Below are 19998 nucleotides of genomic sequence, written 5' to 3' on the forward strand. Positions count from 1 at the left end.
GCACTGGTATCGTCTGTGAGGAAAGATTCTTGCAGGAATTATATGTACTCCAATGCAGATGTAAGTACCTGTTGTATATCACTATATTTTTACATCAACATGTATTTTGTTAATCGACGTGAATCCAACCTTTATCTGATCTAAATTTAGTTGTAGCAAAATGTATGATTAAAGGCCACAATGTTGATTTTTGTAAGGAAAACTGCCTGGTAGTTTTGCATCCTGAGCTTCATGAGTGTACTATCTCATATCAGTGGGTTTGATTACTTTGGTTCTGCAGTGGGTTTTCAGTGTTTTTTTACTGTGTTGTCATGTTGTATCCCTAGCTCTTACATCATACTCCCTCCGTCTGGATTACATGTCGCGGAAATGGATAAAACTGGATGTATCTAGAACTGAAATACGCTTAGACCCATCCATTTATTTCCGGATGGAGGGAATACATGTCAATATGTCATGCCTTTCTATTCTTTAGTACCTATTCCATCTCTATTGTAGCATGTTTTATAATTGAAGCACCATTCTTCTATATAAGGCATGCAAGGGGAAGACAGCTATGTTAGAATCTGAAGGGTTACAAACCAGGTCTTTGCAAAAGATCCAAATGCTAGGAGATAATAAACCAACTCCATTTTTCATAGATACTGCTCCAGCACAGAGAAACCCAACTCCCATTAATAATAAGCAGATTCCAGTGGCCAAAGAACCAGTCCGCTCCAGTCCAGCAAAAGAATGTCAACTCCATTCTAAGAAGCTTGTGCGTATCCTCGCATCATGAAATTTTATAGCATTTTGATCATATTTTCTACATGTTTCTTACCCATCTCTCTTTTAGAAAATACAGTTAAATGATAGAAGACTTACTTCATTGGGATTGTATTCGAGGAAAATATCTTGCAGGAATTCTCTGTGCTCCAATGCTGATGTAAGTACCTGTTGTATATCACTATATTTTTACATCAGCATGCATTTTGTTAATCGGCGTGAATCCAACCTTTATCTGATCTAAAATTAGTTGTAGCAAAATGTTAAAGGCGCCAATGTTGTTTTTTGTAAAGAAAACTGCCTGGTAGTTTTGCATACTGAGCTGCATGAGTGTACTATCTCATATCATGCACATTACTAAATTGTAGTGCTGCTCTGGTTGCCCATTCATTCATTGTGTCAATGTTGCTTTCGTATTACCTTACCTGGCTGATGATAGTTGTGCCATATTGTGTTAATTTGGTGTTGGCTAGTTGCCCAAATGTTCGTTGTGCCAATGTTGCTTTCGTATTATCTGACTTGGCCAATGCTAGTGTCTTAATTTGGTGCAGGCTGCTGAAGATAAGAAGACAAACTCTAAAAACAGCAAGGCAACCCCATTGTTTCTTTCCAATAAATCTAGGTCAGGTAATATGCCAATAACTCATGATTAATCTATTTGGTTCGCCTCCTAATTTATGTTATGATGCAGTGGTCGAGACACTCTCCACTATCAATAATACAAGCCTGCCAGAATCGCCATCTGAATATGTTCAGTATCCTTTGTCTCGAATGCAACAGAAAAATGTATGTTTGTGAACCAATTAATGGCTGAAGGAATGATGGAAATGGTGGAGGAATCAGAGGTGCAGAGTCATGCGACACAACAACTGATCAATGTTTTCAGAGACAGTGTAGCAAAGCAGCAAGAACTTGCCCACATGCTTATGGGCATCATCTGTGCTGAGTTTACAGATTGTGACGTTGTAGATCGTTAGGTTCTGTTCATTTATTTGCACTAGCATCAATCTTTGATTGCCCAGTGGATGTAATTTCCTATAATATATGCTGGATGTGCAACGTTTTTTCCTGTATGACGTACCTTTGCTTGATCGGTTTTGGTCCTGTGCATAATTGCTCGTCGTAATGGGCACAAATTATCTAATTTGGCCTAAAGACATGTACGAACTTTAGTGGGCCCATTAAGTTAATGGGCCGTTACCAGGCCGAAAGTTAATGGTCGGCCCTCTTAACTCCCAGGTCGTTAATAGGCTGACATCGAAGTCGGCAACAGGTGGGCCCAATTGATTTCACGGGCCGTTAACAGGCCATTACTAAGTTCTGGCTACATATGGCCCAACTATATTGTGGGCCTTTAGCAGGTCGAAAGAGACAACGGGCTTGTACAGGACCATGAAGAGCATGGGCCGCTAAGAGGCCGAAAGTCAGGTCGTATTGTAAATGGCCCAACTGTGTTGTGGGCCTTTAGCAGGCCAAAAGAGAAACCGGGCTGGTATTGGACCATGAAGGGCATGGGCCGTTAAAAGGCCAAAACTTAGGTCCAACTACAAATGGCCCAACTCATTTATGGTCCGTTAACAGGCTGAAAGGCACACAGGGCCGGGAATTGGCCCAACACTTAAATAGGTCGCTAAAAGGCCAAAACTTAGGTCCGACTACAAATGGCCCAACAGATATATGGGCCGTCACCAGGCTGGAAGACACACCGGGCCGGAAATTGTCCCAACACTTAAATGGGTCGCTAAAAGGCCAAAACTCAGGTCCAACTACAAATGGCCCAACTGATTTATGGGACGTCAACAGGCTGAAAGACACACCGGGCCGGAAATTAGCCAAACATTTAAATGGGTCGCTAAAAGGCCGAAAGATGTACATCGTGAAAATTGGCCCATCCACTGAATGGGCCATTAATAGGCTGAAATCTCATCGGGCCGATATTGAGCCCAAATATATAGCGGGCTGTTAACGGGCTCGAACTGACGATGGGCTGCAATGGTGTCAAATCTTTAACGGGCCGTTGACAGGCCGAATTGGCACATCTCGTATGGGCCGTGGGCTTAAATGGACCTAACACAAGTAGGCCTTATATGGGCCGGCCTGCTATTTTATACTGGGCCGGCCTTTTTCACCGGAATGGACCACTGTTGAGCCATGCCACGTGTCGACCTATCATAGGCGCCCCCTGTCCAATGAGTGGATGACATCTATCCAACGGTGAGGCAACATGTGTTCCCTCCTGCCAATGATGATTTTACACGTGGAAAATCCCCATTGGTCCATGCTGTTAACGGGTTATCGGATCCAAAACCGGACCCGATAGCTTAACGGCGTTCCGTTACAATGGAAGCCACGTGTCGGTCACCCTTGACAAAAGCACTTCTGTGACTTACGATTTATCATCATGGAAGTGGACACTTCCGTGATGATAATTTTGGTAATGTCATACAGCACATGTATGAGTATCTTGATTCTGTCATAAATTTGTCATGGATGTACATGCATGACAGAAAACGTGACCTACTGTGACAAACATGTATCATCACGGAAGTGTTTTTTTTGTAGTGATAGGTGGCTACAACAGCCATGGCATTTGCACACACCAAAGTAAACTATTGCATGCATAATTACATAGGTGGCTACTACACACATGACATTTCCACACACCAATAAAGTAAACTATATATTACATGCATGATTAACTAGCATAAACGATCATCTGATCATCATCTACTTCTTGTGATGCTTGCTTTGCTTATGGCTCGATCCAGGCTTGTCGATTTGGGTAACGAGGCACTTCCTCATGTCAATGATCCGTCTGTGCATCTCGTAGCATGTGTACACGCTCTTGGACGCGAACCTGAGGTGAGGTTCATCCAGTTGCCGCATCCAGGCCCTGTGCCAGGATAGGGGACTTGTTCTCTGGGCATCCTGCTTCATCTTTTCGTAGTAGGGGTCGATGATGGCCGAGGCGAGTTCGACCAGGGAGTCCTTCTTCGTGTTGCCCCAAACCCTGTAGTGGTCACGAATTTCAACAAGGTTCTTGCAGGCCAAGCTCGTAACACTGAGCGCATTTACATCGTCTTTGGTTTCCACCGTGGCGAACTTGTAGTCGGTGCTGTTGACAAACCTGTTGAAACGGTCGCAAGGATTTGTGGCCATGCAGTAGTGGTGACGAGGACATGATGGCGCATGCACAACTGAGCGACATCAACCTTCTGATCTATGCCGGGACGACCAGCGGTGTACTGGAGGTCGATGCCGACCACCTTGTACTTGTCTCGAGCAAGCAACTGCTCAACGCTGTTGATGTAGTCGTCCACCACAGCCGGGTCGATGGTGTACACCACCGAGAGATCCGTATCCCTCATGTGGGTCTCCACTCTATGCTCGCCGAACTCCATTGGAGCGTCGCTGGACATCCCCTCTCTATGTGTCATCGTGGGTGTGCCTGTTGTGTCGTGGGGCCCGATTGAAAGGTTAAAGAGACTAAGGTTATAATGGCCGCGGGAATTAAAGGGGAAGCTAGACGGCCGGGAATATCGATAGGCCTTGATGGCAGTTCTAATTTGCAGCACGTAACTCCATCATGTCGCACGTAACTGCATCGCGTGGCAATGCGCGCGGCGCAACCGCATGCATATGGGGGCCCCGGCGTGATTGTGTGCACGCCCAACCACTGGCAGAGCGCGCGTGGAGGGACGCGAGCAGAGCGCTCCGCGGTCGCCTCAACGGCGAGCAACCATATATATATATATATAGCAGTTGAACGTGCAAGGAAAAGCTGTCCACAAGCCGAGCGCGCCGACGGACGCGAGCAGAGCGTGTCGCAGCGCCTAACAACGAGCATAGTGTGCTGCAGCGCCTAACGGGGAGCAGAGCTTGCCGAGGGACGCGAGCAGAGGCCGGCACAGTGATACGTGGCAAATAAGACGAACTGTGCGAGTGATATCGGAGACATCAAGCACGAATCAGATTAGAGTTGCGTGTGCGATGCGTGGCATACATCCATCCGAGCTATTTGTGATGGAGTAAGCCGTGTGTGTTGCAGGCAAACGCTTGCTGGTATATAACCTTAAGTTTAACCAAAAAAGTGTTAATGCATGTTACAAAAATTGTATAGCTGGAAACTATGTTCAAATACAACTCCAACGATATAATCTTTGGCGACATGCATTCGTATTTTATTAGTTAAATGCTACTTATAAACCAGGATGGGGGTATAGTAGGTAATTAAATTGCAAACGTTTTTTGTTAACTGTATGTGTACGTGTCCTTTTGTCCTCCTCTCGCACGTCTTGTCACCCCGCTGCCGCAGACGGCTTACAGCGCAAGCTTGTGCAGCGCGCGGGGGTGTTCTTTTGGCCAAACTGTGGTGCCAATGAATCATCGGTGAGCCTGTTCCCGCGCAACCTCGTAGGTTCCCGCGCAAGCTTCCCGCCTGAATCGGCGAAATCCCCCAAAATCCCAATGCTTACCAGCCTGCTATAAAAACCCTCATGGTCGGCGAGTCCTACGTCGCATTTTCCCCTCCCTCCCTGTAGCTTATCTCATCTGCTTCTCCCACAATCGCCGATGGCACCGGTCCGTCGTCGTCCCTCAGCCACTCCACCGTCATCAGAGGACAGCTCCAGCTGGGAGGCTACACCGCAGCGGCGGTGCAGTACCCGGCATAGTGTAGTGCGCGTGGCGTCCCTATTGGGTGTGCATGGAACAACCACCACACGCTCCGTCGCCGCTGACCATCGGCAAATGTTGTCGGTCGCCGTTGCCGCCACACCACCGTCGAAAGCCAGGACCATCTCCCACTCCGCCGCCATGGCCCGAAGGCGGGAGGTCGTCGTCGTGGCCGCCACCTCACTGCCGGCCACCATGGCCATCACCTGCTCCGCTACCGCGGCCCGAAGGAGGGAGGCGGAGGTGGAGGCCCGCACGTGCGTCAGTGACCTTGCACGCTACATCGAGTTCCTGCGGGAGGAGGAGGAGCGCCTCGTCGAGCATGCAAAGGGCCTTACCGCAGCCGTGGCCGCAGCACACGCCGACGCAGAGGCGAGGAATCAAGAGATCTACGAGCAGTTCGGCCGCTTCGAGAGGGATCGTCTGGAGCGGCAGTGGCCGTTCTAGCTGGCGAGCGTCGCTGAACGTGCAACAGCGGCAAGCACCATATTGCATTTGTCCAGCTCGTCGGTAGACTCCCCCTCCTCCTCTGCCTCTTACTGAGCGCGCTCGGCAGAGGAGAGGCAGCCGAAAGTAGCACAAAGCCCCTTCTGTGGTAGTAGTAGTAGTATTTAGGGGCTATTTTGTTCAGTTCATCTGACTATAGATGTGAGATCGAACTGTAGAACATACTTAAAATTAGCTAGTATATATAGTTGAACTAGCTATTTCAGTACGTGGTTGGCAAGAATTGGGGAGAAGTTTGGTCGGTTCAGCTGTCGAGTTGAACTGTTTGTACAAATTAAGAACGACTGCTTAATCTATGAATGAAATCTATGCTTAATTACTGAATTTTAGTTGCAAAAATTAGATATTGCTAGTGATTTTTACCACGACATGTTGATGCCGCTCCATGATAACATGCCAAGTTTCATCAATTTCGGACGAGTTTTGGATTTACTAGAAATTAAAAGCCATGTATCTTAATGTTTGCGGCCGAGTGACGGTGGTAGGGTGTTTGAAATTCATTCCCATTTATGGCATGGGACCTAAGCATGCAACCAAGGACACATATTTGATTTTTCAACCAGTTTATATGCACTGGAGAATGTGCATGTAGTTCAAATTAGAATTTTGCGCATAAAATGCCTGAAAACTCAGTTAATGTATAAATATGTCCAAACAAACCCCGAAAAATTCCAAAATTGAACACAACACTCCTGTTGTTCTATGTTGACACTCGAATTTTTTTGAAAGCAATAAGAGGCAACGGATATCGTTTCGTCCCCAAAGGTGGCACGTTCCCTACCAAAACCATCACGCTTGTTATGAGAAGTTCTGGTTTGTGAGAAACTTATACCAAAACATGTCCCAAATGGGACAAACTTTTTACAACGACATGTTGATGCTGCTCCATGATAGCATGCCAAGTTTCATGAATTTCAAACGAGTTTTGGATTTACAAGAATTTAAAAACCAGGTGTCTCAATGTTTGCGGCCGAGTGACAGTGGCAGGGTGTGTGCCATTCATTCCCATTTCTTGCATGGGACCTAAGCATGCAACCAAGGACACATATTTGATTTTTCAACCCGTTTATATGCACTGGAGCATGTGCATGTAGTTCAAATTTGAATTATGCGCATAAAATGCCTGGGAAACCCAGTTAATGTATAAAAATGACCAAACGAACCCCAAAAAATATCCAAAATTGAACACAACACTCCTGTTGTTCTATGTTGACACTCAAAATTTTTTGAAAGCAATAAGAGGCAACGGATATCGTTTCGTCCCCAAAGGTGGCACGTTCCTTACCGAAACCATCACGCTTGTTGTGAGAAGTTCTGATTTGTGAGAATCTTATACCCAAACCTACCCCAAATGGGACAAAAAATTTACCATGGCATGTTGATGCTGCTCCATGATAGCATGCCAAGATTCATGAATTTCAGACAAGTTTTGGATTTACTAGAAATAAAAGCCATATATCTCAATGTTTGCGGCCGAGTGACGGTGGCAGGGTGTTTGAAGTTCATTCCCATTTCTTGCATGGGACCTAAGCATCCAACCAAGGACACATATTTCATTTTTCAACCAGTTTATATGCACTGGAGAATGTGCATGTAGTTCAAATTTGAATTATGCGCATAAAATGCCTGGAAAACCTAGTTAATGTATAAAAATGTCCAAACGAACCCGAAAAATTCCAAAATTGAACACAACACTCCTGTTGTTCTATGTTGACACTCGAAATTTTTTGAAAACAATAAGAGGCAACGGATATCGTTTCGTCCCCAAAGGTGGCACGTTCCCTACCGAAACCATCATGCTTGTTGTGAGAAGCTCTGGTTTGTGAGAAGCTTATACCCAAACCTGCCCCAAATGGGACAATTTTTTTACCACGACATGTTGATGCCACTCCATGATAGCATGCCAAGTTTCATGAATTTCAAACGAGTTTTGTATTTACTAGACTTTAAAAACTAGGTATCTCAATGTTTGCGGCAGAGTGACGGTGGCATGGTGTGTGACATTCATTCCCATTTCTTGCATGGGACCTAAGCATGCAACCAAGGACACATATTTGATTTTTCAACCCGTTTATATGCACTGGAGCATGTGCATGTAGTTCAAATTAGAATTATGCACCTGAAATGCCTACAAAACTAAGTTAATGTATAAAAACGTCCAAACGAACCCTGAATAATTCCAATTTTTTTGACGACACACCTATAGTTGATGTTCACTGCAGATAAAAGTTCTAACAATTCAAACACCATCCTTTGTAGTTGTGACCCCATTACGTAATTCAAATCAAGATGATAAATCAAGTAGATCGCACACAGTTTATTATCACCAACCATGTGAGATGCAGGACAAAATATCTTGGAGCACCGTCGGTGTACAGTACGCCTATGGTTTACGCGAGAAGGTGCGTCGGCTACAGTCCACAGCCGGCATGTTAAGCACACTAGCTCACTCCCCAAATATCATTTCATTGCTCATTCGTCACCGGTGAAAATGGGGACGTGGACCCACGTCGTGAGGGCAACTTCGGTGGCCCACTCCAGCGAGAGCGCGGCCGCAGCCGCCTGACACGTGCTAACAAGCTTTGTGAGGGCGATCACAGTCTGCGTCCGGGCGGCCAAGGCAGCCCAAACGGCCGTTGTTGCTTCTTAGGTGGTGGCAGCAGCATCTGCCTCGGGGATAGAAACTAGCGAGAGCGGCACAACAGTTGTTCGTTCCGCAGCGGTGGCCTTAGCCCTGATGGAGGCCGCCCACTACCATGTCGAGGCCGTCGACGCCCAGCTCGTGGCGGTCACCGCACAAATCGAATGAAGCTTCTCCGACAACGGTCGGCAACCCACGGCCGAAGAGCTGGCAATTGCCGAGAGAGTTCGAGCAGCCATCCGTTCTTGCGTGGCATACCTTGCCACGATGGAGCCCGCCAGAGCCCAGATCGCGGCAGCCCACGCCCAGCTCATGGCGGCCTATGCCAAAGATATGGCGGACGCGGATGGCGAGATGCTTGTCGAGTATGCTGCAATTGATGCCATGGAGCCCCTTCCCCTGGAGACCGTCGGGTGCGAGCTGGACATGGAGGTGGCGGCGGAGATCGATGAGCACCAGCCGTAGTAGTACTCTTTGTTTTGTTTAATTAAGAGCGCCGATCGTTAATTGTTAGAGTAATGTTTAGGTCGGCTAGCTTTGTTTAATTGCTGAACTTGCTCGATTAAGAAGTTAGTCTCCTTTGTGTACCCAAATTATGCAATGACGTGGATGACCACTGTAACCAGGGAAATTAGAACCAAAATTTTTGACGTTCAAACTCAACACACACAGGTTAAGCTATCTGAATCATTTATGATGTTCACATATCGTACACAGTTCTGAATAAGGGACCGTGTCTAATGACACTTTGCGCGCTAGTTTTTTCGCTGAAGCGATTCCAAATTTTCGGCTTCCGCAGAAATATCTACCTCCCCACCCCCTCCCCCTTACCGAAAACCACATTTCCCCTATTTCTGCCTTCCTTTCCAAGATGAAACCTTCACTCCTTACTTGCAGCGCCACCTCCTCACCGGCGACCCTCCTTCACGTTGCTCGGCCTCGCCTATCCAGGCAGGTAATCCACACCCGACCCCCATCCTCCTCCTCCTTCCACATCCCACATGCCCTGACCGCCTGCACGAGCGCGACACCTTCCACCCAAATCACCAACCCCTCCACCAAATAAGCACCGCCCTAAGCCATGGTGCACGCAGTATAGCCAGGATCTCAAGGAGCATTTGGCAGCGGAGAAGCAAATCGCGGCCGCACGCACGGATGAGGTCGCGATGGCTGCCATTCGTGACGACCCCAGATCTTGGAGGAGCACCTCGCCGTCAAGGCCACCGTTGACGCCTCGCGCACCGACGCCGCGATGCGGTTGACTGCTTTAAATGACAGTTCGTGGCGTTTTCTCGAGGCCATCGTTTGCTAGCTACTGCCTTTCCATAACAAATTCTAGTGAATTGTGCTATCTACTTTTACCATGCAATCTTCTGCTATAGTGTATATGTTCTATATGTCGTGCAATGCAGTGTTCAGTTAACTGCTTGGTTCAATTCTGCAAAATGTGATGTTCAATTCTTCAGGGTACAATATTTCCAAGTTGTTAAGCATGCTTGGTTTCGTTAACTTTCTGATCTTATATTACGAGTATGTTATATTGTGCAACGTGGTGCTCTGTTAACATTTGGTTCATTTGTTGTGGTGTTTACTTAACCGCTTGGTTCAATTCTGCAATGCGATGTTAAATTGTTGTGGCTGCATTATGTTATTGTATACCATGTGAGGAATAAATCGAATTTGGTTGTACTAAAACTTGAGAAACAAATACAATTGCTATATTTTCCAAGTTGTTAAGCATACTTGGTTTGGTTAACTATCTGATCTTCTATTAGGAGTATGTTATATTGTGCAAAGTGGTGCTCAGTTAATGTTTGGTTCATTTGTTGTGGTGTTTAGCTAACTGCTTGGTTCAACTACACTGCGATGTCCAATTGTCGTGGATAGAATTTTGTATTGTTGTGCATGTGAGGAATAAATCGAATTTGGTTGCACTTAATACATGAGAAACATATACAAGTGCTATATTTCCTAGTTCTTAATCATGCTTGGTTTGGATAAATGGGTTTTCCATGTGGCTTGAATTAATCTGATGAATCGTCAATGTGCTTATTTTTCATCAACATGTTTTACTGATAGCATGCGAACCCTTACTTAACCTGATGACTAACTACCTTATATGTGTTGTAGGGAAACAATGGGAAGCACTAAGGTTTACAATCGAGGTTAGAACGTGCATGGTCCGTTGTCTAATAGCACATTATTGTGCAATTGCAGAAACCATTCTAATATTTAGGTTCTTAACAATTTGGTCTTGCACATGTAGGTCCTGCTGTGAGAGGTTTTGACCCACTGTTTGACCCTTTTTGCATATGGGGAAATGAGTTGTCCATGAATATCAGTCAAGTCAAGAAACTCAGAAAGATTGTTAGGATAAAGAAATTAGCGACAAAAAACAACAAGATCTTTGTCTACACAATGAAGAAGACATCAGTTCACTACAGGATGGTTGTCGGTGTCAAAACCGGCGGATCTTGGGTAGGGGGTCCCGAACTGTGCGTCTAGGGTTGATAGTAACAGGAGACAGGGGACACGATGTTTACCTAGGTTCAGGCCCTCTCTATGGAGGTAATACCCTACTTCCTACTTGATTGATCTTGATGAATATGAGTATTACAAGAGTTGATCTACCACGAGATCATAATGGCTAAAACCCTAGAAGTCTAGCCTATATGATTATGATTGTCTCCACGGACTAAACCCTCCGGTTTATATAGACACCGGAGGGGACTAGGTTTATAGAAAGTCGGTTACAGAGAAAGGAATCTTCATATCCGAACACCAAACTTGCCATCCATGCCAAGGAGAGTCCCATCCGGACACGGGTGAGAGTATTCGGTCTTGTGTCTTCATAGCCCATCAGTTCGGCCCATGTCCAACAGGCCGGATGCCCGAGGACCCCTTAGTCCAGGACTCCCTCAGTAGCCCCTGAACCAGGCTTCAACGACGAGGTGTTCGCCGCGCAGATTGTCTTCGGCATTGCAAGGCGGGTTCCTCCTCCGAATACTCCAACACAGTCTTCGAATGTGTCCGGATCTGCAAAACAAGTACCACATACCACCATAAAGAGTATAATATTTCACGAGTCCAATCTGCTGACAACTTTCTGTAACGTGATATCACGTCCCTGCCCGGTTATTATTTCGAACCGTTTTTTGGTCTGCCGCTCCATATTTTGAGATGCGGCTTTATTGGTACGTCTTGTCAAAGCAGAGATCGTGTCCCCTTATTGCGGAATTCTCATCAATACGGGTATGGGTAATCCAACCATGCTGCCTGCACGGCCGCTGGGGAATAGGTGAGTTTTATGGAGAGTGGGGAAGCGCTTGATATTCATTGCCTTTATAAGGAGATAAGGATTCACCTCTTTCACCCACGCCCTCTCTCTTTCCGCCTACCCACTCTCGAGCTCCAGCGCCCAAGTTCTCGTCTTTCCTGCCCCAAGAGAGCACTCCAACCATGTCCGAGCGCAGGGCAAGTGGATGGCCTCCACCGTCAAGGAGAAGGACATCACCCAGCTCCAGGAGGCCGGATATTTGGCCAAGGAGGTCGCCCATCGGCTTCCGACCAAGGGACGGATCGTCCATACCCCAGAGCCCCATGAGAGGGTAGTTTTCATCCCCCACTTCGTCCGCGGGCTGGGATTCCCACTCCACCCCTTCGTCTACGGGCTCATGTTCTACTATGGGCTGGATTTCCATGATCTGGCCACCAATTTCTTCCTCATCATCTTGGCATTCATCATCGTGTGTGAGGCTTTCCTCTGCATCCCCCCCACTTCGGACTGTGGCTGAAGACCTTCGATGTGAAGCCGGAGGTGGTGGGCGGCGAACACGCTGAGTGCGGAGGCGCCATGGTGAGAAAAATGTCCAACGTCCCGTAGCCCAAAGGCACCTTCGTGGATACCATCAAGGGGTGGCAGAAGTTGTGGTTCTACGTCACAGAGCCCCGCGACACTACCTGGGCCGCGGCTCACGAATTCAAGTCCGGGGCCCCGATGCGGCTTACCTCCTGGCAAGAGAAGGGCTTGGATTGGTCTTCGTCGGACGAGCTGACATTGCTCCAGACACGCATCAAGAGCATGATGGACAAGAATGTCAAGCTTGTTGATGTGATTCAGGTGATGCTAGTTCGCCGGATCCTTCCATGCCAGAGCCGGGCTTGCCACCTATGGGAGTTCGATCCGGCCGAGCACAAGACCCTGCAACGGTTCTTCGAAACTACACACGAAGATATCTGGAAGGTGCTCTTCAAGGCCAACGAGACGTGGCCGAAGACAACCGAGGACCGTGGGCATGACCTGGCCCATCCCGCCAGTTCGGTAAGTTTTCCGTTGTTTCAAGGTGTATTCCTTACTTGCTTATTCAAGGAGGGTGTCCGAACTTCCCCATCTGTTTTTCATGGTTGGACGAAGAAGGCGGAGCGGATTCAGTGTCCGGCTCCGCTGCCATAGGATCCAGCCATCCCGCGTCTGACGAAGATGCTGGTTTCGGCGCCCTACAAGGCACCGGAGAAGAAGGCCAAGGGGATCAAAGGTGGCCTCCGTCCCAAGGGTACTTTGGGCATGGTGTCCGAAGACGCCGAAACTCACTCCACCGCCGAAGATGACGAGGAGGAGGAAGAGGAAGAGGAAAGCAACTCCCCCCTCCCGGAGGGGGGAATGAAGAAGAGGGCGGCATCCACAAATCTGGAGGCGCAGGCATCCAAGAAGGGGAAGGTCTCCCTCGCGGATAGCTCCGCATGGGACGTCGACAACAGCCCAGAGCGGCGCCCCCGAGATAAGCCTCAGGCCAAATCGTGAGTATTCAAAGACCCATACGCATTCATATATCAGCCTCTTTACTTCATTATTTTTACATGTGGAATCATGCACTTGCAGTCCGGCTTGTTCCGCCCTCGAGCGATCCTCGTCATCGGGGAACTCGCTGGATCCGAAGGTGATGGACAGCGGGTCCCCTCCGACGGCCTCCTCTTCCAGGGCCATGGATGACACCGAGGTGTTGTCCCAAAGGATCCCAGACTAGGGAGAGACGCAGGAGGCCGTCAGGGCGGCGCCGGAGGGTGAGACCTCGGCCGCCGGACACATGGGGGAGCAGATCCCCATGGAGACAGGTGATGGGGCCATGTCCAGTTCGGCCCACAGCCGAATACGGTCCCGGAGACCTATACGGATCCGGAGTCCAGCAAGCAGCCTCCTTCGTCAGAAGGAGGTGTGCCTATTCCGCTGGTGACCTATATCCAACCAGAGGCATCGGATACTCTACTGGAAGCGCTGCGAAGTGCTTCCATTGCTGAGGAACACCGTACCCTTATAGGTGCGGTGATTGAGAAGATTCAGTCTGCGAAGAGCGGACTGACCGAAGCCTGCACAAGCCTTTTAACAGGCTTTGAGGTAAGCAATGCAATTTTGTGAAAAGAAAGTCACAGTATGGACAATATCCCGTGAGACTCTGTCCGGTGTTCAGAAAAAAGAGCCGAACAGAGGATCAAATATTTTTTCGCAGGAGACTAACCATGTATGTCTATGTGAATAAGCAGGTGTCGTTGCTAGCCGCGACTTCTCATGTTGCCGAAGTCTTCGGACTGAAGCAGAGGATGTAGCATACCGAGGAAGTGCTTGATCATGCAAAAAAGCAGCTGAAGGACAATCAAGGTATTCAATCATTTTATGCATGTCCGGAAAGTATGAATGTTTTTGCGCTGACCGCAGTGCCGTGATATTTTCATAGGGGCGGCGACCGAGGTGGAGGCCCTCAAGAAGGCGCTGGCCGAGGACAAGGAGAGAGCGGTAAAGGAAAAAGGCGCCTGAGAAAAGCATGAGGCCATGGTTGGTGAGGTCCAGCAGGAGCTTCAGGACGCCGTGAAGAAATGCGAGTCCTTGGAGCGCCAGAATGCGGACCAAGAGTCCGAACTCGCTAAGGCCCGCCAAAGCGTACAAGAGGCCCGGGCCGAAGCCCAAGGCGCCCTCCAGGAGATCCAAGAGGCCAAGAAGATCGCGGCGGGTAAGGCTTTTATTATGCAAAGGAAGTATGTGAGCAAGAGGTATCTCTTACTGACCCGGGTTTTAAGTTCTCCAGGGCCGTTTGCGGATTTGCCGCGCAGTGTTTCTGACGCTGTAGAATTCTTCCGGGCCGAAGAGGGGAGCTCAACGAAGAAGCTGTTCTAGTCGCAATACCTTGCGCCAGAACATCCGGTGCCCTTTAGCGACCAGCTAAAACAGTTGGTCGAGCTGCATAGGGTGGCCGAACTAACCATGAAGGATTTAATAATCCGGCTATGGCCTGCAGAAGCTATACCCGGCAGCTACTTCGGCCTCGTGAAGCGGCTGGTCAATGCCTGCCCTCGGCTTGACACCATCAAGCGGTCGGTCTGCATAGAAGGTGCGCGGATGGCCTTTGCCCATGTCAAGATACAATGGGCGAAGATGGACGCCGTCAAGCTCGTGACCGAAGGACCGCCCGCGGGCAAGGAGCACCGCACGCCCGAGCGGTATTTTGAAGATGTTCTCAAGGGATCCCGCATTGTGGCGGAGCAATGTGCTAAGGACATTATTTTTGAATGAATACATTCATGTAATCCTGTCTTGTATGATGAAAACAAGGCTGATATGTAATATAATGCTTTATTGTTTACTATTTAAAAGTTTTACCTCTTGTGTGGCCATTTTATCATATCTGAGAGTTGGTCAGTCGTCGGCTTCAGCCCCCACGTAGGTAGTACGAGGGTGCTCGGGATGAATCTAAACACTCTTTATCCAAGAATTTGGTCCTTGAAGGAAGTGTTTAGCACAACAAACCAGGCAATCAGACTATGTGGCTTTACCACCCTCACTTAGCCTTAGGAGTTTGACAATAAAAATATATGCGTAGCCCCTAGTATCCATACTAGTGTGCTGTAAACACCTGATCGGATAGGAACCGATTCATCGCACAATGCAGAAAAAATCGCTAAAGATTTGAAACCTCCGAAGAGTTGACCGGCTCTCGCCGCATCATGACAGTCAGTTTTCGGCTTTCTCTACTAAGGTGCTCATCCGGATAAACCAGGACACAATCGCAGTAGTTCTCCCTTTGCTACCCTAACCGATATAGTGGAACGTAAGGTAGTAAGCACAGGAGCCGGGCAACCCAACTATTGACCAAAGACACGATTCGGAGCCAATGCATATAATGCTAAATTCGGGGTGCCAGACTATACTGTAAAAAGTGTTCGGACTTTGTTGCGGTATTATGAGGCGCAATGAAGCTCCTGGCGGATTAAAGCGTACCAAAGTGTACGGGTGTGATTTGATAACATTATCAAAAGGGCAAACTAGTGCCGCAAAAGTTGGGCTGCAAACGGTTTCCATTATAGTTTGATTAATACGTTGATGCGTATTTGTACAAGTAGTGCAATAAGCAACAGGGCTATTTAATATGCCACAACCAAGGTAGAGCTGCGTGCGGGTCCTGAAAGCAGGTAGAGTGATCGTTAAAGAGACCACCTAGAAATTCCCTTATACGTCAGTACTTTGTGCCGTCTTGGTGTATCTATCATTTCAAAGGGCCTGTGATCAGGCTGTCGGAAAAGGCCTGTGGAAAAGAAACCCCCGTTTATGCACTATTATACCTTGCCTTTTTTATTCCTTTGCCCCATTTCCAATATAGAGAAGATATTTATGCCCATCCTTGTTTTCAGGCCTTTCCAAAGCAGTTCACTGATGATTACCTCTCAAACCACTTGTATGGTCAGTAGGCGAGGAAGGTATTCATACAACACCCACAGTTCAATATTGAAGTGTTCCTGAAGAGAAGGAAGGATGGACAGTCAATCATCCACAGACACTGGCATAAAGTTACAAAGACCTTCAACATCAATGAAGGCTCAATATTCGCCATCTGCTTCAGCAGTTTTACAGATGAGATACATCTGTCTGTGTCCCGTCTATGATACTAATTTCGAAAGGTTATAGATGTTTATGTGAAACTTGGTCCTGGTGTAGTTGTGTAATGGGGTAGCTGAGTGCTGAAACTATATGATATTGTACTCTGATGTATTTCAATTATGAAAATGAAATATATTGTGTGCTTAATATGAAATGTCAATTAGCTTAATAAATGGATTATGAATAATCATATAATTAGCCTGCTAATTGGGTTTTTCTATTGCAAACGGTTATTGAGAAAACACCGTGTGTGATTCATTCAATAACGCACACAGTTTCTAGGAATAAACCATGTTAGATTAATGAACAATCACACACGACATCCTCTTGAAAACTGTTTGCGTTAGGCCACCTGGCGCACACGTTTACCACATAAAAACTTTGTGTGATGAAAAACCCTTGACACAAGTTTCTTCTAGGCACCGTGTGTGATGAATTCAATAACGCAAACGATAAAATTGTTAATACCGTGTGTAATGGAAACGTTATCACAAACGATTTAACCGGGAAAATTGTTTGTGATGTACTTGTGAACATAAACGTTTTTCTTGGAGCGACTGTGTGGGATGTATATACGAACGGAAACGTTTAACGCTGGTTGACTGTGTGGGATGTACTTACAACCGGAAATGATTTCACCTATATAATTGTATTTTTTAGCACTACTGTATGTATTTTTGTATTTGAGTGCTCGCCGGTCACACACGACCTCATTTTACCGAGCGTGTGTGTCAGGAGGGCATATCCCCGACGGTTTCTGGGTCGTTTGGAAAGGACCCCCCTATCGCCCACACTCACTTGGCGACAGTTTCAAAGGTCGTCGCGGAAAGGGGTTAAAAACCGTTTGTTTAGCAGCTCGTTGTACTAGTGTTTGTACTCCTACAGAAGTTTGAGATGACACTTCTACCAGTATGAACCTTCCAATTTGTCTCCTAGGACTGATTTTGAGTAATAAATCTCCCATATCAGGTTTACCCATGGCAGAGGCTGCTTATTTAAGAATTTTTGGATGTTCTTCATGAGCATAGCTTTGTTATGTGTTGTCACATCCAAAATGCCTAGTCCACCTTGACTTTTTGTCTTACATACTTTGTCCAGCATGTCCTACAATTATTTGCCCAAACTTTCTCAACAAAAAAGCCCTCAGGTACTTGTTGATTTGAGAGGAGATTGAAGCAGGTAGTGGCAGTGTACTCATAAAAAAGATTGGCAAAGCAGAGAATATTGACTTGATAAGCAATAGTTTCCCATCAACGAAATCATGGTTGAACAACCTGTCAGTCTCCTCTCAATTTGTTGGCAGATGGGTGTAAAATCCTCAGCCCTCAGCCTGTTTGCACTAAGAAGGAGCCCTAGGTAGGTGAAAGGAAAGCTTCCTTGCTTGCAGCCTAATGCATTCAGTAGTAGTTGAACCATGGAGGTCTCCACATTGATAGGGATCATGGTTGACTTGTGGAAGTTGATTTTTAGGCATGTGTGTGCTGAGAAATGTTTCAGAAGATTATCCACTTGTTGGAGTTGTCTTGGACTTGCCGGTAGAATCAGAGTTGTATCATCTGCATACTGAATTACTGGAAAATCTTGGTTGGAGTTTCAAGGCAGTGGGTGTTGAATGAGATTTTCTACCATTGCTTTATTCAATATAGTTTGTAGGAAGTCGGCAGCTAATACACACAAAAGAGGTGAATATGGATCCCCTTGTCTCACTCCCCTCTTGTAGTGGAATTGCTTCCCAGGCACCCCATTTAGTAGAACTGAGGAGTAACCTGAGCTGAATATCATCTTGCTCCACCTTATCCAATTTTGTCCAAATCCTCTAGCTTTTAAAATGTCCAGAATTGTCTCATGTTCAATCATGTCAAATGCCTTCTCAAAGTCTAGTTTCAAAAGTATCATTGGTTTCTTAGATTGCTGACATTGATGTATGAATTCAAATGCCCAAGCAAGAGAGTCTTGTATAGACCTATTTTTAATGAAACCATATTGTCTTGTATGAACTAGCTATAGGATGATTTCTTGAAGTCTGTTGGCCAGCAATTTTATAATGATTTTAATTGAGAAATTGAGCAAAGAAATTGGCCTGAAATCTGCTAGGTTCTGAGGATTGTCTTTTTTGGGTACCAGAGTGATATAAGACCCATTGATAGGTTGAAGGTCTTTGGATCCTAAATAGAAGTCATTGATTAGCTCATAGAAATCCTCAGCAATTATGTTCCAACATGATTTTATAAATGCTCCATTAAATCCATCATGTCCTGGTGCTTTATCAGCAGGGAATTCTTTGATCGCTTCACCAATTTCTTTTTTTGTGAAAGGAGCTTCCAGCTCTGCCAGATTTTGATTGTTTGTCAGCAATTCCTCTAAGTTAAAGAAATTGCTGATTGGATTGAAAGTCCCCATCCTGTTTTTGAAAGCTCTCCATAAAATAGCAGATTTGGCCTGATGTTTTGTGTGCTCTGTTTGATTTTCATCCAGGAGGGATTTGATGCTATTCTTCCTGTACTTAATGGTGGCCTTGGCTTGGAAAATGTTTGTGTTCTCATCTCCAAATTTGATCCAACGAATTGTTGCCCTTTGTTTCCAATAAATGTTCTGGTAGGACAAGAGATTTTTTAAGTGCTACTTGATAATATTCCTTCCATTTGTTTCTGCAGTGGATAGTGCTCTATATTCTTTCAAAATGTCAAGGAGCAGAATTAGCTGGTTGGAGTTTTTAATCAGCATGGCTAATTGGGATATGCTCTTTGACCAGATCTTTAATCCCTTCCCCGGTCTCTTGAATTTAGCTTTAATTTTCTTATTACTTGAACTAGCCTGAACTTCTTGCTCCCAAATATTCTTAACTGTATCTTGGAATCCTGGGATTTTTAACCAGAAATTTTCAAACCTGAAAATAGTTGCTTTGGGGATGCTTGTTCCTATTTGGACTAACACATGGGACATGATCAGAAATTGGTTTAGCCAAACAGTAAGCACTGGTATTTGGGTAGTTGAGTGTCCAAGATTCTGAGGAAAAGCACCGGTCCAATTTTTTCAAAAGTGGGGCTTGTTGCATGTTGCTCCAGGTAAAGCTTCTACCTTTTATTGGGATTTCCACCAGTCCCAGATTATTGATTACAGCATTGAAGTTCATCATATCCTGTATATCCCGACCTGGTCTGCTTCTGTTATTGGAATATCTAATGTAGTTAAAATCCCCAACTACAAGCCAGTCCCAGTCTGTGGGCATGTCAATATTTTGAAACCAATCAAGGAATTCTGCTCTTCTCTCAGTATGACATGGCCCATATATGTTGGTTAAAAGATCCATTTGTTTCCATTACAGTTTTTGGTCAATTCTATCGACAGAGCAAAAGTATTCCGAAACATCTTATGTCCTTCAAAGATCTTATCATTCCAGGCCACCAATAATCCACCTGATGCTCCCACAGAAGGTACATATTCAAATTTATTTAATCTTTTGGGCATTGCATTTCTGAGAAATGTA

This window comes from Triticum urartu, chromosome 3A, assembly GCF_056163025.1.
Source record: "Triticum urartu cultivar PI428250 chromosome 3A, HENAU_Tu73, whole genome shotgun sequence".
Classification (NCBI taxonomy): Eukaryota; Viridiplantae; Streptophyta; class Magnoliopsida; order Poales; family Poaceae; genus Triticum; species Triticum urartu.